The sequence below is a fragment of the Amblyomma mixtum genome, chromosome 10 (assembly GCF_055824585.1).
Source record: "Amblyomma mixtum isolate Tamu chromosome 10, ASM5582458v1, whole genome shotgun sequence".
NCBI classification, from domain to species: domain Eukaryota; kingdom Metazoa; phylum Arthropoda; class Arachnida; order Ixodida; family Ixodidae; genus Amblyomma; species Amblyomma mixtum.
This window is the reverse complement of record NC_143021.1, coordinates 15,138,778-15,164,513: the sequence shown is the minus strand read 5'-3', so window position 1 is coordinate 15,164,513 and position 25,736 is coordinate 15,138,778. Positions and strand designations below refer to the sequence as shown.

The 25,736-nt window shown below is 50.7% G+C and overlaps 1 pseudogene across 1 annotated transcript in view; it reads right to left on the bottom strand.

The window, feature by feature from the left end:
• LOC149325188 (uncharacterized) overlaps positions 1-25,736 on the bottom strand; it is an 86,725-nt pseudogene that overhangs the window by 13,728 nt on the left and 47,261 nt on the right. Inside the window, exon 7 of the transcript XR_016286453.1 lies at positions 5,053-5,187. The product of XR_016286453.1 is annotated as an uncharacterized LOC149325188 (transcript). The remainder of the gene's footprint in view (positions 1-5,052; positions 5,188-25,736) is intronic.

Genomic DNA, 25,736 nt, shown 5'->3' with positions numbered 1-25,736 from the left:
GACGTATTGTGCTGTACTGGAACCATCCGTATAAAATGGTGCGTATTCTTTGTATTTTTCATCAAGCGCCAAGAATTCTTTTAATATGTATTCACGTGGAGTTTGCTTTTTCGAGAAATTGTTTCAATGAGTAGTCGCGTACAGCGGGAAACGTATACCAAGGTGGCAGTGGTTCGGGTCTCTGGGCAATATCAAGCAGTGTGTCCAGATTACTTAATTTCATGGAAATTTCTTCCAAACGAAGGATGAGGGGTCTACAGGTTTTCCCACTGAATTTGATCCTAGTGCTAGGGGAAATAATCTACGCGCTGACTTATATGATCTGCGTGCCATGAATTTAATCCGAGTGCAAAACATTTAATCCACGCGCCAGCGTATTTAATCCAATCGCCAACTCAAACAATGTGAGCGCCAACCAATTTAATCCCAGTGCCAACGCAAAATAATACGTGCGCCAGCTGTTTTAATCCAGGTGCCAAACAATTTAATCCACACTCGAAAAACGAATGCTGTAGAAGACTCCAAAGCATAGAACACGAATGCCAGGAATAAAGATGAGATAATTTTTCAAACCACTGGTGTCCACATATTGCATAGCTTTCATCAATATTATAACCAACACTGCTTTAATACAATTGTTTTAAAGCGCCGTTTAAAGCGCACAATATCAGCATTAAAAAGCTGCACAGGGGCTCAGTGCTATGGCTTACTGGCTCATTATTATGACCATAGAACGGAGGAGGGCACAAATGCACACACTGTTCATAATGGAACATTGAATCCACTGTCTTCAATAAAAGATGCGATTATTTTGTCAGATAGTCAAAGAAAGTGTTAATAAAGCGTACCTTAGATTAGCCCTACGTATTTTCGCGTGAAAAAAAGGTACACAGCCAATGATGGAAAGTTGCAAAGCAGAAGGCAAGTTTTGCCCCTCCATTTCCTGTGGATTGTCGTCTGCTTTTGCAAAATATGCTAGGACAACTGAAAAAGACATAGATATGTGCACACGTTACTAGAAATCTGTGAACTTTATTTTTCAAGAAATAAGATTTATTTCTAAGGCACGTAAAAAGCACAGAAGACAAGAAAGTTTCAAAGCAGAGGCTTTGTGTGGGCCGCATTGTGGCTGCATTTGCACAACGGAGTATAGCCGGACGGTGGTGGTACGCACTCGTATACTATAAGCAGGTGATAGTGTACGACTTTTCCTTCATCTCGCATGGACATTAACGCGCAGTATTTTCTTCCATGGATTCCGATGAGCCGTGCTCTTACGTCCTAATCGAACACCGAAAACGAGGGCAGCCATTCAAGCCCCCAGATGCACCAAGAAGAAAGAACAGCAAAGTCTCTGAGCATGACAGGGCCAGAATTCTCGATGTGTCAAGGCGTGGAGGAGATGTGAAAAAAATGGCAGACACGCTGGGCATCAATTTAAAGACAACAAGGTCCATTGCAGCTGCCGATAGAGAGGTGCTGAAGAAAGGCGGGACGTCGAAGAAATTCGGAAATGAGGTTGTAGTGGCTCTCAAAAATATTGTGGACAACAACCCTGCTTTCACGCTAAAGCAAATAAAGGAGGCGTGGAAGAAAAATTGCCCAGACTTGCCATCAGCACAAGTAGCATTGATCGCCTACTGGATGCGCATGGCTACTCTATGAAGTTGGTGACTCAGAGGCCGATCGACCGCAACAGAGATGACGTGAAACGCACCCGCAAAGCATATGCGCAGTGGCTGCAGTGTGAAGGACCCCGCTTGTGCAGGTTTTACGTTGATGAGACCAACTATAACATATGGTGTTCAAGGAGCTTCGGCCGTGCGGTTAAGGCGCAACCTGCAGTGCAGACGACGACTGGCAGCAGAGGCGCAAACCTTAACATTATAGCCTGTATGTCAGCAAATGGTGTTATACATTGGACGGCTGTCGACAAGGTTCACTGGGTAGTGTTTAACGAATTTTTGAGCGATATATCAGCCCGTGTCGAAAGTGAAGAGCCTGATTCAGAAGCCGTTTTTATTTTTGATAATGTCCCCGCTCACAGCCATGCGGAACAGGCAATCCTGGCCAGTCAGCTGCACTCAATCTAGAGGCGGCCTCTCTACAGCCCATTTTTTAACCCTATAGAGGAAGTGTTTTCGAAGTTGAAGTCTGAAGTCAAAGCTTTTCTCAGCGAGCGGAGAGACTTGGTGCTCACCACTCCGCCCGGACTGACTAAAAGGGAGCATCGGCGCAGTTTGTTGCTCGACGCTGCTGGACACTGTATGCAGCAAGTACAGCGAGTAGAGTGCGCTGCTTTTGACCGCCATAACTTTTCTTTTATACCAGCAGCTTTGCGTGAAGATGACATGTAAAAAGTGTGAGGTCACACTTTGCGCCACCTAATGTCCTACCGAAAATAAAACTGCATTTAAAAGACGGCCGCTTCTGTGCTTGTATAAACTTAGATTGTTAATACCGCTATAAGGCAGCCGCCAGTACCTATTCATGACTTAGGCTGTGAGCTCCGGTGTAGCTACGCTCACTTTCTCTTTTAAAACTAAATAAACCGTGAAGTGAAGAACCGTTACTCCGGTTCTATGACTCGTCCCACCTGGAAGAACTCTGTATTACACTACTCCCTTTTTGTTTCTGCTAGTGGTGTTGAATCTTCATCACAGCCTCCCGAAAACATTTCGCACCGGTTGCATGAAAACGGCCGGCAATATGAAAACAGTATGAAGGCCGTAATTGTAACTAGCATGCAGATTCAGCGCATAAGACAACCCATAATCAGCAGTGATTACCCAACTAATTAATACACGACAGTCACAAGCCGCAAGAGTTGCATCATATAGTGGGGTTTAACAGCTGCTAGTGGCTCTTTGATGTTGCAAGGTATGCGAGGAAAACGAAATAGCTCATGAGAATGTGACTCACAGGCTCGCATGGTATCAGAAATTATCTTAACTTCGCTTTATTTCTAGCATTCGTGCTCTGCGCTCTCGAATCTTCTACCGCTTTCGTTTTCTGCATGCGGATTAAATTGGTTGACACCTGGATTAAAACAGCTGGCGCTTGTATTATTTGCGTTGGCACTGAGATTAAATTGGTTGGCGCTGGTATTGTTTGAGTTGGCGCTTGGATTAGATACGCTGGCGCTTAGATTAAGTGCATCGCACTGAGATTAAATTACTTGGCAAGCAGATTATATCTGTCGGCACTCAGATTATTTCTTTTGGCACTAGGATTAAATTCAGTGAGAAAACCTGTAGATGATCTGGGTTCGATACGAGAAAGCTCCTTAGACGGGCACTTCGCAACTATGGAATAGCAGAGTTGTTTTCGTAGTGAACGGGTTTTTAGGAGGTATGCACATGTGAGCATGGCTCTCCTATCTTACCCTTGCAATTTGCACAATCTGTTTCAGTTGCTTGGCAGCTGTGTGTGTCATGCGGTTTCAGCACATTTGGTGCAGGTCTCCTTGCCTCTATATGTGTTGCTTTCAAGGCCACACTTCTGGCACTCGAAAATCGCCTAGCGTTAGGGATGTATGCGCGCACAGGGCACCTGATGAACGCAGCCCGGACAGACTCGGGCAAACGAGTGCTGTCACATTTTGGAACGGTTTCAGGTGTTTTTATTTCTGCTCCTTTGTGCCTTATACTGATGTGGCGAGGGGTTGTTACGCCTTGCTCTCGCAAATTCTCGAGGGGTTCGCTGTCATCCTCCGCCATTAGCAGCCGCTCAAACATTACTTTCTGAACGCTGTTCAGCCTTCTGTGAAGTGTTACTGTAATGTCAAGGTCAGCAAGTTTCCTGTTGCGTGAGTAATACATCACTCGGCTTCTTGGATTTTACCTGTACAAGCAGATCTCCAGAGGAGATTTTTTTTTTACTTCATATTCTTCGCCTATGTTGGTCTCCAGCCACTTTTGTATCACGAACACTGATTGTACCGCCAGTGAAGCATTTTCCTCAACATCATGCACTACCAGAAGCTGGGGAAATTTTCAGAAGATTTCAGAGTTATAACTTTGATTCGCTTGGTGCCGTACCTTTTCCGGTTTCGATCATTGGTTTTGTAGAGGGGGGGGGGGGGTATTGAGAATCCGTGCGGCGCCTGTGAATTAAGGGTTATTATGCTGTCACTTGTGCTTCACCCTTAACACACAAGAAGGCCCGAGCGCCCCCCCCCCCCCCCCCCCCCCCCCCCTCTGGTATACAGATGGGGTGCCCGTCGGCCGGGGCTTGACCATGGCCCTAACGCCACCGTTCATGGTTTCTACTCTGCACCTTACGACTTCTCACCCCGGTGCGGATTGCAGCTTCGGTATGGGGCCTAAGCGCCCGTGGTGGCGCCAAGCACCATCACCTTGAGACTGAAGGTGCCGTTGCGGGCACAATGACAGGCGGTTAGGTTGAAAGAATATTTAACCTTACATTTCAAAAGGCGCGAGTAACAGGAAGGACGTTTTCAGACTTTGGATAAACTGACGCACTTGATTTACGTCGGTCCCGCCAGGGGGCTGGCATAAATGAACCCTTTCACTCGTGATAGCTTCTACCGAATTTCTTGCCACGCCGTCACGCCTATGGTGGAACTAAGGGAATGGCTGACCACGAACGTACAGGCTAACGTGCAGACTGCGGCAGAAGGCAACGCAGAACAAACCCGTGAGGAGCGCATGAAGAGCGCCTAGCGCCTCCCAATCCAGTCTGGTCTGTTTTTCCTTGCAGTGACGTCAGACAATACGAACGCCGGTGGCCAACAAACGGGAGCAGCAACGGAATCTCAGGGAGCCTGCGAGGTTTCCCTTATTAACTACGACGGCGTCGGACTCATTTACGGCGCTAGAAGGCTCGTCAACAATTATAAAGCCATGACGTGCAATGTCCCCTTGCCGTTTGTTGTACCAAAATATTACAATAATTAAGGTTCCACCCAGCAGCCTCCGATATTAGGCTTGTGTCATGGTACGGAAGAGTCCTCCCTTGCCTACTGTAAGGGGGACGTCGAAGCGAGTCCTCTACCATTGCTGATATCGCTGATGTCGTGCCATGCCTTACTTTGCCTTTGAGGTTCTCCGGGGTCTCAAGCACAAGGGTGCGTTCCAGCTGCTTGTCGAAGCTTAGGCTGGCATAATACCGTGTCCCATCCTAGCGGTAGTTCCGTCCAAAGGTGTTTGTAGACGATTGACAAACCTGGATTATCGAGAAAAGTGAGGAATAGAAAATTAGGTCCGGCGAGTTCTCCTTCACAGGCATGGCTAAGGTAAAACTAGAATGCGGACACGGGGGAAGTATTTGTGTCCGTGCACGACCGACAGTGAACTTTTGGCGGTTTCGGGGTACGACAGAGAAGGCTCGCCGTTGCCCGCGTCACCAGTCCTTTGCACTCAGTCCCTGTGCACGGCACCCGTCCGCCACCTCTTCACTGCCTTCCACTGCTTCGGACGCATCACAAGTGCTGGAATAATGGGACTGGAACAGCGGCTTCCGCCACGCCCCACGAACTCGAGATGCTGTAGAATATGGGTCTCCCCAAGCCTCATGTTGTTCTTATGTCAACAGAACGCTGAACAGTAAAAGCGCGCACCTTCATATGATGGTGTGTTCCCTCTAGAAAATGAACAGCTGTACACTTTCTTTAAGTGAGCGGCGAAAATTGATGATCTAGTTCTTTCTGAAATTAACTGACACTCTTATATGCTCTGCAATTAACAATAGTACTGAGATATCTGTTCACATATAAGGCGCCCATTTCGCCCTAAATGACAAAAGAAATTCCAGCAGTGGTTCAACAGAAGGCTTTCGTTGTCATAAATGAAAGCCGCAAAACAGCCCTTACTTGAGTCTGCACAAAAATATACGTAATAAATGGTGGCAGCTAATGGGCACCCGAAAAAAAAAAGAATATCGTGCACGCCTAATCGAACAGAGACTCTCTCTTGGAATGTGCACCTTCTTTTCAATATCTTGGCGTAGTCTTTGAGAGGAACCTGCACTGATAAAATCATTTATTAGCAGTGGGGGGAAAATGGCATTCGGATGCTATTAACTGCTGCAAGCACGCGACTTACTTCTTTGACGCAAATATATGGAGCTTTTTATATTTTTCTTTTTACACAGCCGCCTCTTATACTCCTTAGAATTATGGGGATTGACGTAAAACAGTTACCTCGAGCCAATCGGAAATTTACAGAAACGATTGGTTTTCGCTTTAGCTTGGTTTTATGGAGTTTAACGTGACAAAAATGACAAAGGCTATGACGGAAGCCGTAGTGGAAGTCTCCAGTAATTTCGACCACCTGGATAACTTGCATAGACAAAGCACAATAGACAGGCCTATCGTATATCACCTCCAACGAAATGGGACCGCTGCGGCGGGGACCAAACCCGCATTTCTCCAGTCAGCAGCCTAGCGCCATAACCACTAAACCACTGCTGCGACATTACAGAAGTGATCAGTAAGAGTCATAAGTCACTGCAAGCCTGATAATTCCAGAAAGTCATTATTTGACGTCTTACAGATACTATGCTTCTCTTCACTACGCCTTCTAAAAAGAAAGGAAACTGACGCAAAGAACATCCCAAGGTAAAGTACAACCACCCTTTGCATATATGTCCCTATTTCCCACGTCATCACGCAACACCAGAAATATAACACTATAGAAGTCTAATCTATCGCCCACACACAACGTACAGGGTGTTAAACGTAACATGAACCAAGGGTTGAAAAAAAAGTGGGGCTACCGGAGATGGGCCAAACCAACGACATATTGTTTCCCGTCTTGCGACGCTCCTCAGAGCATTTTTTAAAATTCCGCTTAAACAGTTAATTAGCTAAGATTGATAGTGCAATTCTTAAAAAAATCACTTCTGGGTCCTGTGCGTTAATTATCTTAAGGTGTAGAAGTGGTTACGAAAGAATCGATCCAGTTTTTTGCAGCAACAATCTCCTGTGTGGTCCTTTTTATCCGGCGCTTAAGGTAAGCCCACGAAAAAAAAACCACGTGACTGCACTCATGCTCTACCATATTAAAGTGCTCCCAACCGTTTTTTTTTGAACGAACGAAACGTGTGTGCTGACCGTGCCCGAGTGAGCACCCGGCGCGCAGCTCGACGAGCTGCAAAAAGATACTCAAAAAGCGGAGGCGGCATTGAAATACGCCACTCCACCGCTTTCTCTTTCTTTTTGTTTTCCCTATGCGATGGTTCAATACAAGCTCCGTCTGAATTGGCTGTCAATCGCCTGCTTATCACTTATCACCGATCACGGTGCGCTTTCCATGATAGGAAGAATGTGCCGACGCACTTTCAAGACTATTCTGACAGCGGCTTCGCCCGCTTACTTCGAGACGGTCAGCACGCACGCACGCTTCGTTCACTCGTGACGTTATTGGCAGCGCTGCAATACGGTAGCGCAAGAGCGCAATCACGTGTTTTTTTTTCTTATTTCATAGGCTTCCTTTTAATGCTTAAATAAGGCGAACGAAGCTAGAAAATATGTTGCTACAAAAACTGAATCGGTTGTTTCATAAATGAAACCCAACCCGCCATGATTGCTCATACACTGAGCCTGAGTACCCGGGTAAGAACCAGGTCGCTGCCGCGTTTCGGTGGCGGAGGAGGAGGAGGAGGAGGAAAACTTTTACTTCTATTTACAGTGAGAAGTCGATGAAGGCGAAGCGCAAAAGCCGGCCTTGTGCTGTGCGATTGTCAGTGCACGTTAAAGATCCCCAGACGGTCGAACTTATTCCGGAGATCTCCACTACGGCACCTCTTTCTTCCTTTCTCCTTTCGCTCTCTTTTATCCCTTCCCTTACGGCGTGGTTCCGGGGCACACCGATATATGTGAAATAGTTACTGCGTCATTTTCCTTCCTCAAAAACCAATTTTTCAATTTTTTTCTTTTGTAATCCCCTCTACAACTTAACGAAACGAAAGAGAGCCTCCACGTTTCGGTCCTCTAGGTAAGACACAGCTGTTGTATAGTTAGTTCTCCTTGAGGAATACTAGTAAACTGCCATACATGATCCGAGAGAACCTGCCACATGTGCTCCAACTCATCCTTATTCTTTCAGCCATTTCCCTCTCATGATTATGATCCATCTTAAAACCGCGCACAGAAAAACACGGAAAACACAAGGAGAACGGATAGGAAAGGAGCGCGCTAGTAACTGATGCGTGGTCGAAGAAACACCGCTCAATTGGTGAGCATGCGCCAGGAAATTCAGCACGTGTCAACAAGAACCCAAATAAAAGCGTGCAGTACCTGTACGATAGACATACGGACTAAACCAAGGGAAATAAATATATCGATGTATCAAAAGTGATTTAATGGTAGCTGATTGATCAATATCAGTCAGCATAAACTGAAAAACATAACAGGATTTAATTCATGAGGTTTCGACTACAGGGTCACTCTTTCGGAAAATGTTCGAACACTCGAAATACGCTTCTTCTCAAAAGACTAAAATTAAGACAAAAAGTAATAAACCCTTCGAGTGACCGAAGCACATAATCAGCACATCCGAAAGGAGAAAACTGCATGAAAGCGCTGCCACTTCGGCTATCAGATACCGAGTATCTTACGTTCTTTTTCCAGCAAAAACACCGAAGTAGAGCTGACAGAGTAGTCGTTACCTGCGGCGATCATGTTGGACGCCTCAACTATCTCACTATCAACTCTTTTTCTTCCGCGCCTGATGATACTTCTCGCACCCAAGTTGGGCAGACAGCCGCCCTCACAGTGCTTGCATTTTTTGTAGTGCAGTGGAAGGTTCGAACCATGACCCATCTTTAGCGACGCAGCGTGGTCGCGTAACCTTTCGTTCGCCCATTTCCCCGTCTGGCCCACGCAAATCCGGCCGCAGCTGAGGGGAATGCGATTCACGACACTTGTCGCACAACGAACAAACGTAGACTGGAGGTTTAACCCACAGGAAGTTTTCTTCATGTGCCCTTCGTCAACCAGCCTGCACAGCTTGGAAACCTTATGCTGAGCGGTAAACACGAGACTAACACCAGCCTTCTGGGCTACCTTCTTAAGGTTGAGTGGCACCCTGTACTTGTAAGGTACCACCTCGAAGGCCTGTTTGGAAGGATTCAGTTCGTAGTGCCACCGTTTCGGCACGCGCAAGCAATACGAAGCGGTGGCACCGCGCAAAGGAAAACGCTTGGACCTCGGCCTAGGCTGCACGCTGCCGCCGCCGCTCTGCCGCGATCTCCTCTCCGGCCGCCCTCAAATAAACGGGGCCGCGCCCGCCTCCTGGGTGACCTCCACAACAACCTCTACATCGTGGTGACCCGGCGAACCGCCCATTCCTTCACCAGCGACCCGCCGCTTCCAGCGTTCCGTCCCAGGTCGTCTACGGGTGGTTCGCTCAGTTTGAGGCTGCGCTGTACATCAACGGCACCACTATCCAGCCGTTGAAACACGCAGTCCTCTGCGATATCCTCCCGCCAGCCCTTCTGCGCCGACTGTCGGAAGTGCTTCACGGCTGAATATATTGCTAGCAGCTCTCGGCCGAAGGTGCTGTAGCGGCGTTCAGGGGGCGCAAGCTTCTTGGAAAAGAAGGCCATTGGCTGCCAAACACCAGCGACGAACGTTGCAAGACCGCGCCGACAGCAGTGTCCGATGCGTCAACCATGACGGACGTGGGCGCGTCACATTTAGGATTAACCAGAAGCGTCGCTCCGGCAATGGCTGCTTTGATGCCGCTGAATGCGCGGTCAGCGGCATCGGTCCAAGCAACAAGAGCGGTCGGTTTGCTGTGGCCCGAGAGAAGGTCGTGGAGAGGCTGCAGTATTGCAGCGCTGCGAGGAATGAAGCGCCGATAATAGTTGGCGAGGCCAAAAAATTCGCGCAGTTGTCGGGTGGTGGTGGGCCGGGGAAACTGACTGATGGCGGTGACACGGGCCGGTAAGGGGCGAATGCCATGGGCGTTGAAGCGATGGCCGAGAAAGTCCAACTCAGCAACGCCGAACTCGCTTTTCAGTCCGTTGACAACAAGACCAAAGCGGCTGAGTCTTTCGAGCACTTGACGCAGGTGGAGCTTGACGGCCTCTGCCGTAGGCCTGAAGACGAGAATGTCGTCAAGATAGGCAAAGCAGCACGTCAAGCCGCGTAGGACTTGGTCAACGAAACGCTGAAAAGTCTGGGCCGCGTTGCGAAGACCGAAAGCCATCTTCAGATATTCAAATATGCCAAAAGATGTAATAATGGCAGTCTTCGGGATATCCGACGGTTCCACAGGAATCTGATGATTTGCGTTCACAAGATTGACTTTGCTGAAGATTGTGCAGCCACGTAGAGCCGATGTAAAATCTTGGATGTGGGGAATCGGGTAGCGGTCAGGGACTGTGGCCTTGTTCAGGGAGCTTGGCTTCATCCGCCCCTCCTCCAGTCCTTGGGCGTCGCCCCTCCACATGGTGCCCAAAAGGACCGGCGACTGGTGGTGGTGGTGAAAAACTTTTAATATGCAAAGAGAGTTTGAGGGTCAAAAAACCCTGCTACACAGTCGGTATCCTTAGTCCGGGACACCGCACGACGAGGCCCCGTCTCGCGCCCGCTTTACTAGAGCCCTTTGAGACTCCAGTGTGGAGCAGTTGAGGAGGGCAGTCTCCCATGCCTCTCGGGTGGGGGTGGGGGTGGGGGAAGGTGAGGATTCTGAGTATATTTCCACACCATGTGAAAGATATCGCAGATCTCTCCACAGTGCGGGCAGCGCCCATCTGTGTTCGGATCGAAGTGTTTTGCTACGGCAGGACAGAGAAGAGTTCCTGTCTGCAGGCGCCGCAGAGTTCGCTCCTCCGCCTTACTCAGCCCCTTGGCAGGTACTCGGTAGAGACGGTAGCTGTCGCAATAATGAATTAGAATTTCGCGGAACCGCAGAAGCGGTTTATGAGCTTCTGAGCCAGGAGAGCTAGGATGAGGAGCCCGGTGTGTGAGCGCTCGGGCGGCCGCATCAGCGGCCTCATTGCCTCGTAGACCCTGGTGGCCAGGAGCCCAGATCACTTTTGTGCGAGTTGGATCGGCGGGAGCGCGTCTTAGAATTTGGGAGGCAAGAGGGGATATTTCGCCTGCAAGATAATGTTCACAGGCCCGACGAGAGTCTGTGATAACTGACTCTAGCATCTACAACAAGCTCTAGCATCTGCTCAAATTCCTGTATGGCGGCAACGAGGCGATCCGGTGCGAGGCGACGAGCGCGAGCAAACACGGGAGGCCCAGTCGTCACAATATGATTAGTCACGTTGTGAGCGACTGGCGCTTGAAGAGACGGAGGTCGGAAGACATCTGGATACTCAGCAAGGATGCTGGACCAAGGGTCGGAAACGGTGCTGTGCGCCTGGAGGAGCCGGAGTGGTGGAGCGCGGAAAGAGACGCCTTGAACGACTAGGCTTGTTTCTGAATCCAGTATTCGGTTTTGCCGCATGTCAACTAGGAGCCTGTAGTGCCACAGAAAGTCGGCGCCGATGATTGGCGAGCGCACGTCCGCGATAACAAATACCCAGCGAAAGGTACGGCGGCGTCCAAGGTCAAGCGTTACCGACTTCTGGCCGTATGTCCGTATGGTGGATCCGTTGACGGCGGTCAGAGGAGGAGAGTCTAAAGGACGGCGCCGCACAGCCAACGTAGGCGGAAGAACACACATGTCGCCACCTGTGTCGATGAGGTAGCGGACTTTGGTTACACGGTCAGTGACTTGGAAAAGGCGACTGGATCGCGGGCCGAGAACACCGGTCGCCTTCAGTGTTCGGCCGGACCGTTTCCCGCGAAGGAGCAGGGCTGGCGGCAGTGGCGTGCGCGAGAGCCGTATCGACGGTGGAGCCAGCAAAGGGTCGTCGGGGGCGGAGAACGACTGCCAGAACAACTGGTGCTACGGTGGGGTGGAGACGGCCAATGCGGCCGGCGAGCACGAAGGGCTGCAACTTCAGCTGTAAGCTGCGTCACCTGCCGGGCTAGCTCCTCATGAGTTGCAGTGAGACGGGTATAGCAATCGTCAGGTGCTGGGCTCGATAGCTGAGGGTCAGGAGGGCGATGAACTGTTGCAACGGAGGGAAATCTGACGTCCATGATCTCATCCGCCAGCGTAGCCAGGGATTCCAGGGTCTGAGACGAAGACACGCTCAGGATCATGCGCACCTGCGGAGGCAGGCGCTGCAGGAAGAGTTCCCGCAGGAGCGCGCTGTCGTGGGAAGTAGCCAAGTCTCCAGCCAGGGCGGTCATGCGACGCAACAGCTCGGTGGGTTTGCGATCTCCGAGCTCTTCTGAGGTAAGGAGCTGCAGCAGGCGACGCGGCTCCGTTTCAGTAGTTATCTGGATGAGCATCGCTTTAAGATGATCGTAAGGACGACCGGCAGGCGGAGAGCGCAGGACGTCGCGAACAACCCCAGCAGTAGCAGGCGTGAGCGCACCAATGACATGGTCGAACATGGTCACCTGTGACGAGATGCGATGCCGACGGAACAAGGACTCGATGGTGAGGAACCGAGTCCGAGTCCGAGTCCGTGGACCAGAAGTCGGGGAGCTTGAGGGCGGAGACCGCGGACTCTTGACGTGGCAGCGTGAGAGGCGACGGAGACGGCACAGGACTGGAGGGGTCCATGGCCAGGGCTTACACGATGGAAGGTAGGCGGGGTCTCGAGCTCCGGGCAGTGGTAAGCCTAGCAAAGCGGCTGATGCAAAGCGCAGGGCAGGAGCAGAGAACGAAGACGCGAAGTCCGGAGTCACCAAATTTGTGCAGACGAATCGTAGACACCAGTAGTCGTCGGGTCTCCACAAATTTATTCGGCTGGACGCTCAGCCAGGCTAGAAGGGAACAGCGCTCCGCCTGCCTTGCAGTTAAGCAGCCACGAAATCCAGTCTGAGCATGCTTGGCAGGCGTACTGGGGCAGTCGTCTTCTGCTGCCGGACCACGATGGCACGCTACAAGTCCAAACCTGTCAATGACCTGTCAGTTTTGTAGCGGAAGCTACATTGGCCACAGTCTCGCCGTTTCGCGTGCGCTCTTGCTCGACCATACTGCGCATGCGTGAGGAGCAAGTGACGTCACTACGGACAGCTGGCGTGCCTCGTCGTGCGCGCTCGGTGTCCACTGACCCAGGGAGTCATTAGGGTCATTTTTTTTACCTACACTGGCTACACTGGTGTAGCAAGTGTATAATGAAATCAATAAACACTGGCTACACTAGTGTAGCCAGTGTAGGTAAAAAAAAAATGGCCCTATTATGTGCACTTCCTTTCCTTAAAATGATCGGAGTGTAAAACGTTGTCAACGGCAACGCCAATGAACACAACGAACGCAGACGGCCTATGGCTTCAGCGCCGCGTTTCTGGCACAACGTCGTAAATACGAACGCATGCAGCGCACACCTGTCACCACCACCAGTTAGCTTAAAGCATGATTGAGGTGTCCACTGTTCCAAGAGGGCAGTTATGCGCCTTTTAAGGTGGAAGCCTTTCATGCCTCATCGTTGTAAGCAGGAGTTGTCGACAGAAATGTCACGCTTTTCAATTGGCCGTAACGGTCGTGACGTCACAGTGCGCGAATTTCAAACGGGGCCAATTGTACTTTGGCTACTAACCATGCAACCAATGAAAGGGAACGTATAGTGATGCTCCAAGTTATTGGGACTTACTCAACCAATTAGCCTAATTAACCTTTCTAGTCAGACCAGATAAAAAATGGCTGAGGCTTAGCTAAGGTTAAGCCTAGTCAGATGCGAAGCATATTGATGGCTAGGCTTGGTAATACATGGCTTTCCTTGGTAGACGTTCATCCCGCTCTTCATCGGTCTCTGTGGCACGCTGAAGCTTTCGCTTCTCGTTCAAATCAGCCCTGCTTCTAGGCGGCACCCCAACACCTGGCCGCCTCGTAAGTGCCCGGAGTTGTTGTTGTTGTTGTGACTGAGAGAAGGATGAAAAGGAAATTGCACGGGCCTGCTACTGGCTCGAGCCAAGCCACCACCGCTGCCACGTGCAGATAGAGGAGAGCTAAAAGATCAGAGGAAAGAGAAAAAGGAAAGAAAAGACGCGCGTCGCAGCAACAACTGCGTCCGCCGGAGCGGACGCTGCTCAAAAAGAAGCGGCCGAAGCCGCGCTCGCCGAAGCGAGAACAGATACTCCTCTTTGTGCCCGGAGAGAGAGGCAAGCTCAGCTTTATACCGCTGCTGTAGCGTCACGTGGTCAGCTGCAACGCCTCTGATGTGGAGCCTCCACCGCCGCAGCCGACTAAATAAAACCGAGTAGGAAGTTGGCCGAGCTCGGGAATTGAACCCCGGTCTCCGGAGTGCGAGACGAGCACGCTACCACTCCGCCATGCCAGCTCGATGGTTTGGAATGAACAAAAGCGCGTCTATAATGAATACGGTGTCTTCGTTCACCCCCTTATTCCTCCCTTCCTTTACGGCGAGGTTCAGGTGTCCACCGAGATATGTGCCACAGATACATTCCCTTTCCTCAAAAATGAATTTACCGACGAGTAAGGCGTAGAACCGGACGGGCGATGGCGTTCTATGGACTCCCTGGCAGTAGGGTGCCTCGATGCGCGCGCGCTCCGTTGAGGGTGAAGACAACTGCGTCGTCTGCTACGGCGGCCGCCATTGCCATGCCCACTTCAAAGGCGCGGGGCGTGCTCCAACAGGCTTTGTGCACTTCCTGCTGCAAAAGCGCGCTTGTCTTCGCGACCAAAAGAAAACACAACTGCGTTTCGCGCCTTTTCTAATGAAGTGGCAACAGAATAGGCTTGTAAGGGACAACTGTCCAAATATTTTAAGATTTGGACGGTCGTTTTTCCTCGCACACGACGACTCGGGTGCTGGATTGGAAAGAGTTCATAGAGCGCACTAGGAACCTAACTGCAGGATTAAAATAAATAATAACAGCAATATCGTAAGCAGGTAGATTGCATTCAATCACTCAATTGTTCAAATAATTAAGAACGCTCCAATAAGTGATAGTAGGTACCAAGAAAAGCCTATGCAGAATGCACTGAAAAAGTGAAGCTTTATTTTCGCATGGATGACTAATCGACTAAATTCACTTTTTCTCAGCTGTTATAAAATTTTTAGGAGAGTACAACTAATTTTATTTGTAACAAGCTCAGGGGCACAATTATGCCATGTGTACTATAAGCGGCTTTCCGCGCATCTCATATCGAGCAATGAATTCAGGAAGGTGGCATCACCGATGTGAGCTGTAGTCGGCAGACTGTTACGGCTGTCGCTAAACGTTTTAATGCGAGTGCAGCTCTCGCATTCCTTGGCTCGTTGTGCGAAAAGCCCGCCGTCGCCGTGGCAAGAATGCGTGCCAGGAATGCGCGGCAGGGCTCCCTCCCTGCAATTAACCCAGGGGGGGGGGGGGGGGGGGTTATCACGAGTGTATTGTCACCGCGGGGGTGACAATGCACAAGTTTAAACCTGTCGGCATGGTGAAGGAAGGAGCGAGCAGACACGGGAATATTCCTGCAGCTACCGAGTGCATTAAAAGGAAAATCCCCGCGGCCAACATCAGCTGGCCTTCAGTTTTCGGAGAGTGAGGTTGCGGTACTATGCCGTCTTCACCATCTGAAGTTCAATCACTCGCGTCCACATCATTACGCGAGACAGCAAAGTGTGGCCGTAGGCGGCAGAGCATGGTCGTCTCGCTTTGTCGCGACCTCATAATCAGCAACTTTCAGAACCTCGCAAAAATTACGTAGCCGCACTAAACATTGCAGTAGCATTTCGCCGCAACCCTACATTCAGCGACAAGTAACGCTCTCGCATTTATACATCACAAGGATTGCTTAAGTGCCCCCATAATCGAAATGGACTACACTTTTCCTTTACTTTACTATGAAGGAGAATTGTTTGCGCTATTGTGAAGAGATTTCATGTTCATTGTTTCAAGTTAAAATGCAGTCAGTGAGTCAGAACAGCAGGCGCACCAAAAACAGGCCTCAAACTTTTTTCAGCGAGAAAGTCTCATTCAAAGGAAAATACTCGAACAACGCCCTTTTTTTTTCTTTTTTGCAGTACACCTCGTCGAGTGAATGCGGGCATTTTTGTTTTCTTAGAAGGTGCGGAACTTTCCGGGCAGTGATACTTGTTCTGTGAGCAATCTAATTTGCTTCCAAATTCGCCACACAATCCCTGTGCACGAAGTTGCTAATCCCCAGCGCCACTTAATTTCAGAGCGATAATATTTACATTTCCCTGTTCAGACCTTCCACACGTTCTCTCAATAAAAATAAATTGCGTACCTCAACGGCACGCACATGCGAATCCTATGGCGTACGAAGGAAAGTTTTACTCATGCTGCAAATGCACGATGTGTTTGTCTGCTGCCACTTGTCGCGCTTGGTATTTACTGTCCAAAGCAGCCTTCTCTTGGGGTCCCTCGGGAACTGAAATATTCTCCATCCATTTCTGGAGTGGTTGGTGCACTGCGGCACACAACAACCCGGCATTTTTCGATGTGCGCCCGGTCAGCACCAAGAGAAAAGGCGACAAAGCGAACGCACGTGTTACGGCCGCCGCGCCGCTGCGAGAAAGGGCATGAAAATGGCCGCCGATGGACTGTCACGGCCGGCGAGGCGGCACTCGCCCTCCCAAAGGGTGACTCCACCCTAGAGGGGGCGCGCGCGCATCGAGGCACCCTACCTGGCAGCGTTGCAAGACGCTGTCGCGTTCCGATCTTAGAGGCGAAGGATAACATCTTAACCACACATCAGTGACACAAGCAGCAACACCTTAAGGCTCTCGCCTCACCGCACTTTAGGTCAACAAAGTGCCCCCCTGAATTTTCAATTTTTCTTGTTGAGATGTCCACCGAGATCTGGACCCCTCGCCGCTCGTCGCAGCGGGCTAGTGCACCGCGTGTATAACTGTGCAGAGATAACAGCTGTTTTTTTCAGCCAGCGTCCGCGGTTGTTGCTGCGACGCGCGTCTTTCTTTCCTTTTTCTCTTCGTAGTGTCTAGCGTTCCGTACAGACGGAACGTTTGCGGCTGCTGCAGTTCCGTCCAGACGGAATATTACGCGAAGCATACTAAAATAGCCCAACCCAGCTCCTCGAGCGCGGCGGTGTCGTTACCATTGACCTTTCGTGACCTCCATGTCATACCACGTGATGCGTGACGTCACAGCAGATGAAAAACGGGGGCCCAAGTCGCGCCGTCGCGCGAGGCGTCGTGACCAAGGATGACCACGTGGTGCGTGACGTCACAGCAGATGAGAAACGGGGGCCCAGCTCGCGCCGTCGCGCGAGGCGTCGCGACCAATGTGTTTCCTGCTTCTGCCGCTAGGTGCGCTGTAGTGAACACGTGATGCTGGAGCGGCGGTATAGACCAGAATCCAGAGCCGCTTCTGGGCGCGGCCATTTTCCGCCGAGTGGTGCGCCGCGGTGCGGGCGTTTCTTTGGGAACTGCAGGGCTGCGGCAGCTCCGCGGCCGCGCCTGCATATAGCCGCGCTTCGGGCGCTAAAAAAACATTGCCGAGCATTCTTCCGCAGCGTGGCTGTGTTGCAGGAAGTATTCACGTTATCAAAGGGAGCACATTGATGCGTTTTAATGACATTTAGTTTGACATTCACGTGAATTGTGCTGACGCTTAGAACGCGCTCGTGCTTATATCGCTACCGTCTTGGTGCACCACTACAAAAATAAACTGTTTGTTCAATATCAAGTATTAGGTGTGCGGCTAGTATACGCAGTTCCAATTCCCATGCACTCTTAATCCTTCGGCCATAAAGTACCACCCACAAACAGGGCTTTCTTGTCGCATGCGTGGTGCGCCAGTTTATCAACAAATTATCGCTGTGAGCTTAAGTGACTCGCAGCGCCAACAAAAAAACAAAATTTGTCATATTTTCTGCAACCTGGTGCATAAAAACGTACTTTTGCTCAAATTATCAAAGCTTGAATAGATATTAGCAGCGAATCCAGTTTTCACGAATTCTGAGGTCCGAAGTCGCGTTCATTTTATTCGGTAGCTCTCGCCGCGTGTGACAGCATTGCGTAGGCGTTTGGCTAAGTGTGAATGAATGTATTAAAATCGCGCATATTTTTCTATGATTAAGGTAGATAGCAAAATCATAAAGACACTACGGTAAACTCTTTACCTCTTTACCCCCCCTTGATCCCTATGACATGCGTGCGGAAAGAGCAACTGAAATCGGTAGCGGTCGTGCTTACAATCCTTTGCATGAAGTGTGTTTAATGGGAACTATAACAAGCTCAGCGTCAAGAGGTAATCGAAAACACGCGCTTCGTCGGGACAACCTTCAGTCTGCAGCTCGCCTATCCAGTTACACCACTGAATCAAATCAATAAATCCACATTCCTGTGCCTAAAATTATCATAGATGATAGCTCATGTAAAAGACGGCAACAAACGACACGCCAGCGCAGAAATCTGCTTAGAAGTGCCGGTTTCCAGTCCATGCGCTACCTGGCCGACTACTCCGCGGGAAAAATCCTTGCTGTTTGCAATACTATTCCAGAATTTCCCTGAGCAGCGCCGCCGCACCAGCGGCTCGGTGGAGCAGCGTCACCGCTGCGGTGCCAGTGTTTAGAATCCTGAGCCAGCAGAATATCATCATTGAAAAGCGTAGCGCGAAAAACGAGACATGGAAAAGGTGAAGACAGGACACGAGAGCTAATCATCAATATCAATATCATCATGGTGGTCACAAAACAACGAGACAGACGCGCACTGCCTCGCCGCACTTAATCATATCAATTGAACGAAAAAAAAACTCGGAGATGTCACGTTAACGACTAACTGCGCGCAAGATAACCGCAGTACTGTCTGGTAGAGGGGAAATGTAAGTAGTGACACACAGCACACACCCTCAACGTTATGATGAAGCACTACAACGACAGAAGCGAACATGTAAACATGCATTCTACGCGCGGCGCCGGCGCGTCCCGCAGTCCATCGGGCCGCGCACGCCGATAGATGGCGACTGGTGTCGAGAGTAGGGGCGCGCCAGCAGTTTGCGTGTAAGAGTAAAAGAATCTGGTCTATAGACCAGAATTTTGAGCCTTTCCCGGGCGCGGCCATTTTGCACCGACTGGCGCGCCGCGGTGCGGGCGTTTCTTTGGGGACTGCGGGGCTGCGGCAGTTCCGCGGCCGCGCGTGCATATAGCCGCGCTTCGGGCGCTAAAAAAACATTGTCGAGCATACTTCCGCTGCGTGGCTGTGTTGCAGGAAGTATTTACGTTATCACAGCGATAACATTGACGCGTTTTAATGTCATTTAGTTTGACATTCAGGCTAACTGTGCCGGCGCTTAGAACGCCCTCGTGCTTATATCGAATTCCGTCTTGGTGCTCCACCGCAAAGAAACCTTTTGTTCAATATCAAGCATTAGGTGTGCGACTAGCATGCAGTTCCAATTCCCATGCACTCTTATTCCTTCCTGCCGGCCGGCCATAAAGGCCCCCCCCTCCCCCTTTCACAAACAGGGCTTTCTAGTCGCCGCGCCAGTTTATCAACAAATTACCGCTGTGAGCTCCACTGAGTCGCAGCGCCAACAGAAAACAAATGTCATGGTTTATGCAACCTGGTGCATAAAAATGTACTTTCGCTTAATTTATCGTAGCTTGAATAGATATGAGCTGCTAATCCAGCTTTCAATAATTTTGAGGTCCGAAGTCGCGTTATTTTATTCAGGAGGTCTCGCCGCGTGTGAGAGCGTTGCGTAGCCGTTTGGCTAAGTGTGGAAATGTAATGAAATCGCGCATATTTTTCTATAAATAAGGTAGATACCGCACCGCTGCGGTGGCTCAGTGGTTACAGCTCTCGGCTCCGGCCCAAAAGACGCGGGTTCGATCCCGGCCGCGGCGGCCGAAATTCGATGGAGGCGAAATTCTAGAGGCCCGTGTACTGTGCGATGTCAGTGCACTTAAAGAACCCCAGGTGGTCGAAATTTCCGGAGCCCTTCACTACGGCGTCCGTCATAGCCTGAGTCGCTTTGGGACGTAAAACCTTAATAAACCAAACCAAACTAAGGTAGATACCAAGAGCAGAAAGATACTATAGATAAACCTTTACCCCCCCCCCCCCCCCCGATACCTCTGACATGCGTGCGGAAAAAGCAGCTGAAATCGGTAGCGGTCGTGCTTACAATCCTGTGCATGAAATGTGTTTAATGGGAACAAGAGCAAGCTCAGCGCAAGGATGCCGAACACGTACTGGTGATCGAAAACACGCGCTCCGTCGGGACAACCTTCAGTCTGCAGCTCGCCTATCCAGTTACTACTCCACTGAGTCAAATCAATAGATCTACATTCTGATGCATAAAATTATCATAGATATGATATCGCACGTAAAAGGCGACAACGACACGACAGCGCATAAATCTGCTTAGAAGTGCCGGTTTCCAGTCCGTACACTACCTGGTCGACTACCCTCGGATGTCATGTTAACAAGTAAGTGCGCACAAGATAACCGTCTGGAAGAGGGAAAATGTGAGTAGTGACGCACAGCACACACCCTCATAGGTTAGCTGATGGAGCCCAGCAACGGCAGAAGCGAACACGTAAACATGCGTTCTACGCGCGGCGCCGGCGCGACCCGCAGTCCCTCGGGATGCGCGCGCCGACAGATGGCGACTGGTGTCTAGAGTAGGAGCGCGCCCGCAGCCTGCGTGCGAGGGTAAAAAAATCTGGTCTACTCTCGACACCAGTCGCGATCTGTCGGCGCGCGCGGCCCGAGGGACTGCGGGTCGCGCCGGCGCCGCGCGTAGAACGCATGTTTACGTGTTCGCTTCTGCCGTTGTTGTGCTCCGTCAGCTAACGTATGAGGGTGTGTGCTGTGCGTCACTACTCACATTTTCCCTTTTCCAGACAGCACTGCGGTTATCTTGTGCGCAGTTACTCGTTAACGTGACATGCGAGGGTAATCCACCAGTGTACGGACTGGAAACCGGCACTTCTAAGCAGATTTCTGCGCTGGCGTGTCGTTTGTTGTCGCCTTTTACGTGCGATATCATCTATGATAATTTTATGCATCAGAATGTAGGTCTATTGATTTGACTCAGTGGAGTAGTAACTGGATAGGCGAGCTGCAGACTGAAGGTTGTCCCGACGGAGCGCGTGTTTTCGATCACCAGTACGTGTTCGTTATCCTTGCGCTGAGCTTGCTCTTGTTCCCATTAAACACATTTCATGCACAGGATTGTGAGCACGACCACTACCGATTTCAGCTGCTTTTTCCGCACTCATGTTAGAGATATCTGGGGGGTAAAGGTTTAGCTTAGTATCTTTCTGTTTGGTATCTACCTTAGTTTGGTTTGAAAGAAGCCAACAGCCATAGAAACCAAAGGGCACAGGGGATTTTTAATTAATTTATTTATTTTGTGGTGTTGATCAATTTAGAATAATAGTGAATATGTTATCGCTTAAAGCTAATTGATTAGAAAAGCAGAAGAAAAAACAACCACATGCCGCCGGTGGGATCCGAACCCACGACCTCCGAATTACGCGTCCGGTGCTCTACCTCTGAGCTACGGCAAGGGCTGTAAAATCTGCTTTCGGGGGTATTTATGTTTACAAGTACCTAACCTTGAGAGTGTTCATCAGCGCCACCCACGTTCATAAGCGGCGGACGTAGAACGACATGAGTTACTGCAGGTTTATTAAGGTTTTACTTCCCAAAGCGACTCAGGCTATGAGGGACGCCGTAGTGAAGGGCTCCAGAAATTTCGACCACCTGGGGTTCTTTAACGTGCACTGACATCGCACAGTACACGGGCCTCTAGAATTTCGCCTCCATCGAAATTCGGCCGCCGCGGCCGGGATCGAACCCGCGTCTTTTGGGCCGGAGCCGAGAGCCGTAACCACTGAGCCACCGCAGCGGTGCGGTATCTACCTTATTCATAGGAAAATATGCGCGATTTCATTACATTTTTCACACTTAGCCAAAAGGCTACGCAACGCTCTCACACGCGGCGAGACCTCCTGAATAAAATAACGCGACTTCGGACCTCAGAATTAGTGAAAGCTGGATTAGCTGCTCATATCTATTCAAGCTTTGATAAATTAAGCGAAAGTACGTTTTTTGCACCAGGTTGCATAAACCATGACAAAACTTGTTTTCTGTTGGCACTGCGACTCAGTTGAGCTCACAGCGGTAATTTGTTGATAAACTGCCGCGGCGACAAGAAAGCCCTGTTTGTGGAAGGGGGGGGGGGGGGGGGCTTTATGGCCGGCCGGAAGGAAGGAATAAGAGTGCATGGGAATTGGAACTGCATGCTAGTAGCCGCACACCTAATGCTTGATATTGAACAAAAAGTTTCTTTGCGGTGGAGCACCAAGACGGAATTCGATATAAGCACGAGCGCGTGACCTGAATGTCAAACCAAATGTCATTAAAACGCGTCAGTGTTATCGCTTCGATAACGTAAATACTTCCTGCAACACAGCCACGCAGCGGAAGTATGCTCGACAATGTTTTTTTAGCGCCCGAAGCGCGGCTATATGCAGGCGCGGCCGCGGAACTGCCATAGCCCCGCAGTCCCCAAAGAAACGCCCGCACCGCGGCGCGCCAGTCGGTGCAAAATGGCCGCGCCCTGGAGAGGCTTAAAATCTGGTCTATACAAGGGGGTGCGCCTGCCTCTGCTAGGCGTACACGGGATAGAGATGCCTCCTGGAGACAGGGCTGCTCGTTGGAATGAGAAGCAAAAGTTGCGGCGTGCTACAGAGACTGATCAAGAGCGTGAAGAACGTCTAGCCAAGCGGCGTGCTCGATATGCAACTCGGCGACAATATGCTTCGCATCTGACTAGGCTTAACCGAAGCTAAGCCTCGGCCATTTTTTTACTGCAGCTAGAGTTCCGTCCATACAATAGACAGTTTTAGTTTCACGTATGTAGAAGCTTCACGTAAGTACAGCGCTTACGGGTCACCAGTGCGCATGCGCAGAACGTGAAGTGTCTGCGTTGGTCGCACGGACGTACGTGAGATTCGGATCTTTGCGTTGGGGTCTTCACGTTGCTTGCGTACGTGGCGTTGGCAAGATGGCGGCGCCCTGCCCGACCGCTTCACAACGATAACAGCTTCGTCGCTAATCCCTCGAGGTGGTATCGTGCTGTAAACTGCTGTATTTGCCTTCAGTTGGTTCATTCTTGCTCTCGCATGAAGTTTTAGGTGAGAACTAGCTTTTGTTTTCCCTATAGAAGTCAGTTTCAGCAGCTCCTAAGCCTGACGGAGAAGCGTTTGTGGTCGTCATAGCAACGAGTGTGCCGACGGTCTCGCGAGACCACGTGAAGCTCGAAACCTCGCGGGATATCGCGAGACCTTCGGCACTGTGAGCGGGAAAAGCAAAACGGTGCACGTTTTGGCTCCATACGCACACGTCGTCAACATGAGTGGGACACCAGCGCGCCTTCACTTCTCGAAAAGCGATGATTTAGATATGCTGCGGGACGTGAAGGAATGCAATCCCTTTGAAGGTAACATGCAACATACAGTTCGCTGGAATGAAATCGCTCAATGTTTGTCAGAAGAAAGGGGGAAAGTATTTACCACCCGCACTGTGGCTTGGCCTGGCTCCGCTCCACGCAGCTCGACTAAACAAAATGAGTTTTCTTTACCAGTACTAGATGGCACGGCACATGCTAGCGCACTTTTTAGGTTCTATGGCAGATCTACACAGTTTGCGTCCCATACGCACGGTTGCCAGATAGTGCAATTGATAGCCAAATTGGGCTACCTTTTGTCCGAGTTGGCGTCAAAAATTTTGTATTAGCTATGTGGCTACTTTCGGGCTACATCTTTTTCATGCGCGAAAAAAAAAGTTAATGTAGTTATAATGTGCTCTGTTACAATTACAGTGACAAAAATAAAAGGCATGCTGGAATCAAAATCCAGGCTATAGCAGGTTAAAGAAATTGAGTGCGTCTGCTACAAAATGACAATTTGAAAACGCTGTGTTCGAGATTGGATTGGATTTGAACAAACTTTATTTGTGCCTGCAGTTGGGCGCTCGCTCGCCCCGACGAGGGCCTACGTCGTCTACGAGGCTGCCGTTACTCGGCGCGGGTCTCCGCTCGCCGTTGCCGGCTCGCTGGGTCCCTGCCTTTCGAGCGCCCCGAGGACCTGCTGGCCGGCCCATAGCTGTTGGTCATGGTCGTTGCTCTTCGCGGCTGCCTCCAGCCGCGGCGGGATTGTTCCTGATCTTGCTTCCTTTGGATTTCTGATGCAGTCCCACAAGATGTGCGTGTGATCTGCCGGCTCCCTCCGGCAGACTCTACACGTATCGGTCGGGTAGGTCTCGGGGTACATGCGATGCATCAGTCCCGGGCTCGGTAGCGATCCGGTCTGGAGCTGTCTCAGTAGTACCGCCTCCGCTCGACTCAGCCTCGGGTGCGGGGGTGGGAGAGTCCTGCGAGCCAGGCGGTAGGCCTTCGTGATTCCGCTGTAGTCGGTCATGCGGTCCTTGGCTCCGAACCACGTCGGACGGTGTGTTGCCGGGGCGCGGTTGGTTAGCGCTCGCGCCGCTGCGTGTGCCGTCTCATTGTGGTTCGCACTGCGTTCCGACGCGTCGCCCGCGTGCGCCGGAAACCACTTGATTCTTACTCTTCTGTCTTGCAGTTTAGTCGCTCGTTGTACGCGCTAGGCCTCCCTGCAGACTTGGCCTTTGGCGAAGTTTCGCACCGCCTGTCTCGAGTCACTCAGCACCGTGTAGCAGTCTGCGTCGGCGATGGCCAGGGCGATGGCCACCTCCTCCGCTTGTTCCGCTCCGGCGCTTCTCACGCTCGCTGCCGTCCTCGTGGCGCCGGTCGACGCTTCTATGACGACCGCTGCGAAGGCGTTCCGTTGGTATTCGGCCGCGTCCACGTACCGCGCGTGCTCGTCGTTGGCGTGCAGGTCGATGAGAGCCTTGACCCTCGCCGCTCTTCTTCCCTTGTTATACTCGGGATTCATGTTCTTGGGTATGGGGTCGATTCTGGTCTGGCGTCGGACCTCTTCGGGGACGGGGAGCTTCGTCTCCGCTTCGTTCGAGTGTCCTATTCCCAGGTCGTCCAGTATCTTCCTCCCGGCTTTGGTCGTGGAAAGCCGCTCCAGTTGAGAGGTCCGTTGCGCTTCGGCTATTTCTTCGAGCTTAGGCCACTCCTTCACAGGCGGCGGTAGAAAAAGTCACAAAATTTGGCAAAGAAAAACGCACCTCTAGGGTCAGCTGGTATCGGTCGATGCCGCTCGCCTTTACGGACACATTGGTGCAAGGAAAACTTTGTTTCGAGGTAATTAGCACTGCGTAATTGGTTAGCAGTGACAGAGCCGATGTGAACACGTCTGCTCCGGCGGCATGGAGCCAGCGTTCCTGTGTTCGAGAAAACTTTTCTGTGTCAGACGGTTAAGGATTATTGCCTTTCGATTTTTTTTATAAAGAGTGGACACTACGTGAAAGTTGCCCTCAGGAAACACTTCATGGCCTATAGATTCCACTTTAATTCCGTCTTGACATAACTCTTGTGGCAGATAGTGCTGGACGGAACTGTATGGTGTCAGATACAGTTCCGCCTGGACGGAACCCCATCGCTACATGCAGTTCCGTCTGGACGGAACTCTAGCGCAAATTGTAGTTCCGTCTGGACGGAGCTCTAGCGCAAATTGTAGTTCCGTCTGGACGGCACTCTAGCCACAGCCATAATAAAAAGGAAGGTGCACGGGCCTGCCAACTGGCTCCAGCCGAGCCACCACCGCTGCCTGTGCAGATAGAGGAGAGTTAAAAGATCAGAAGAAAGAGAAAAGGCTAAA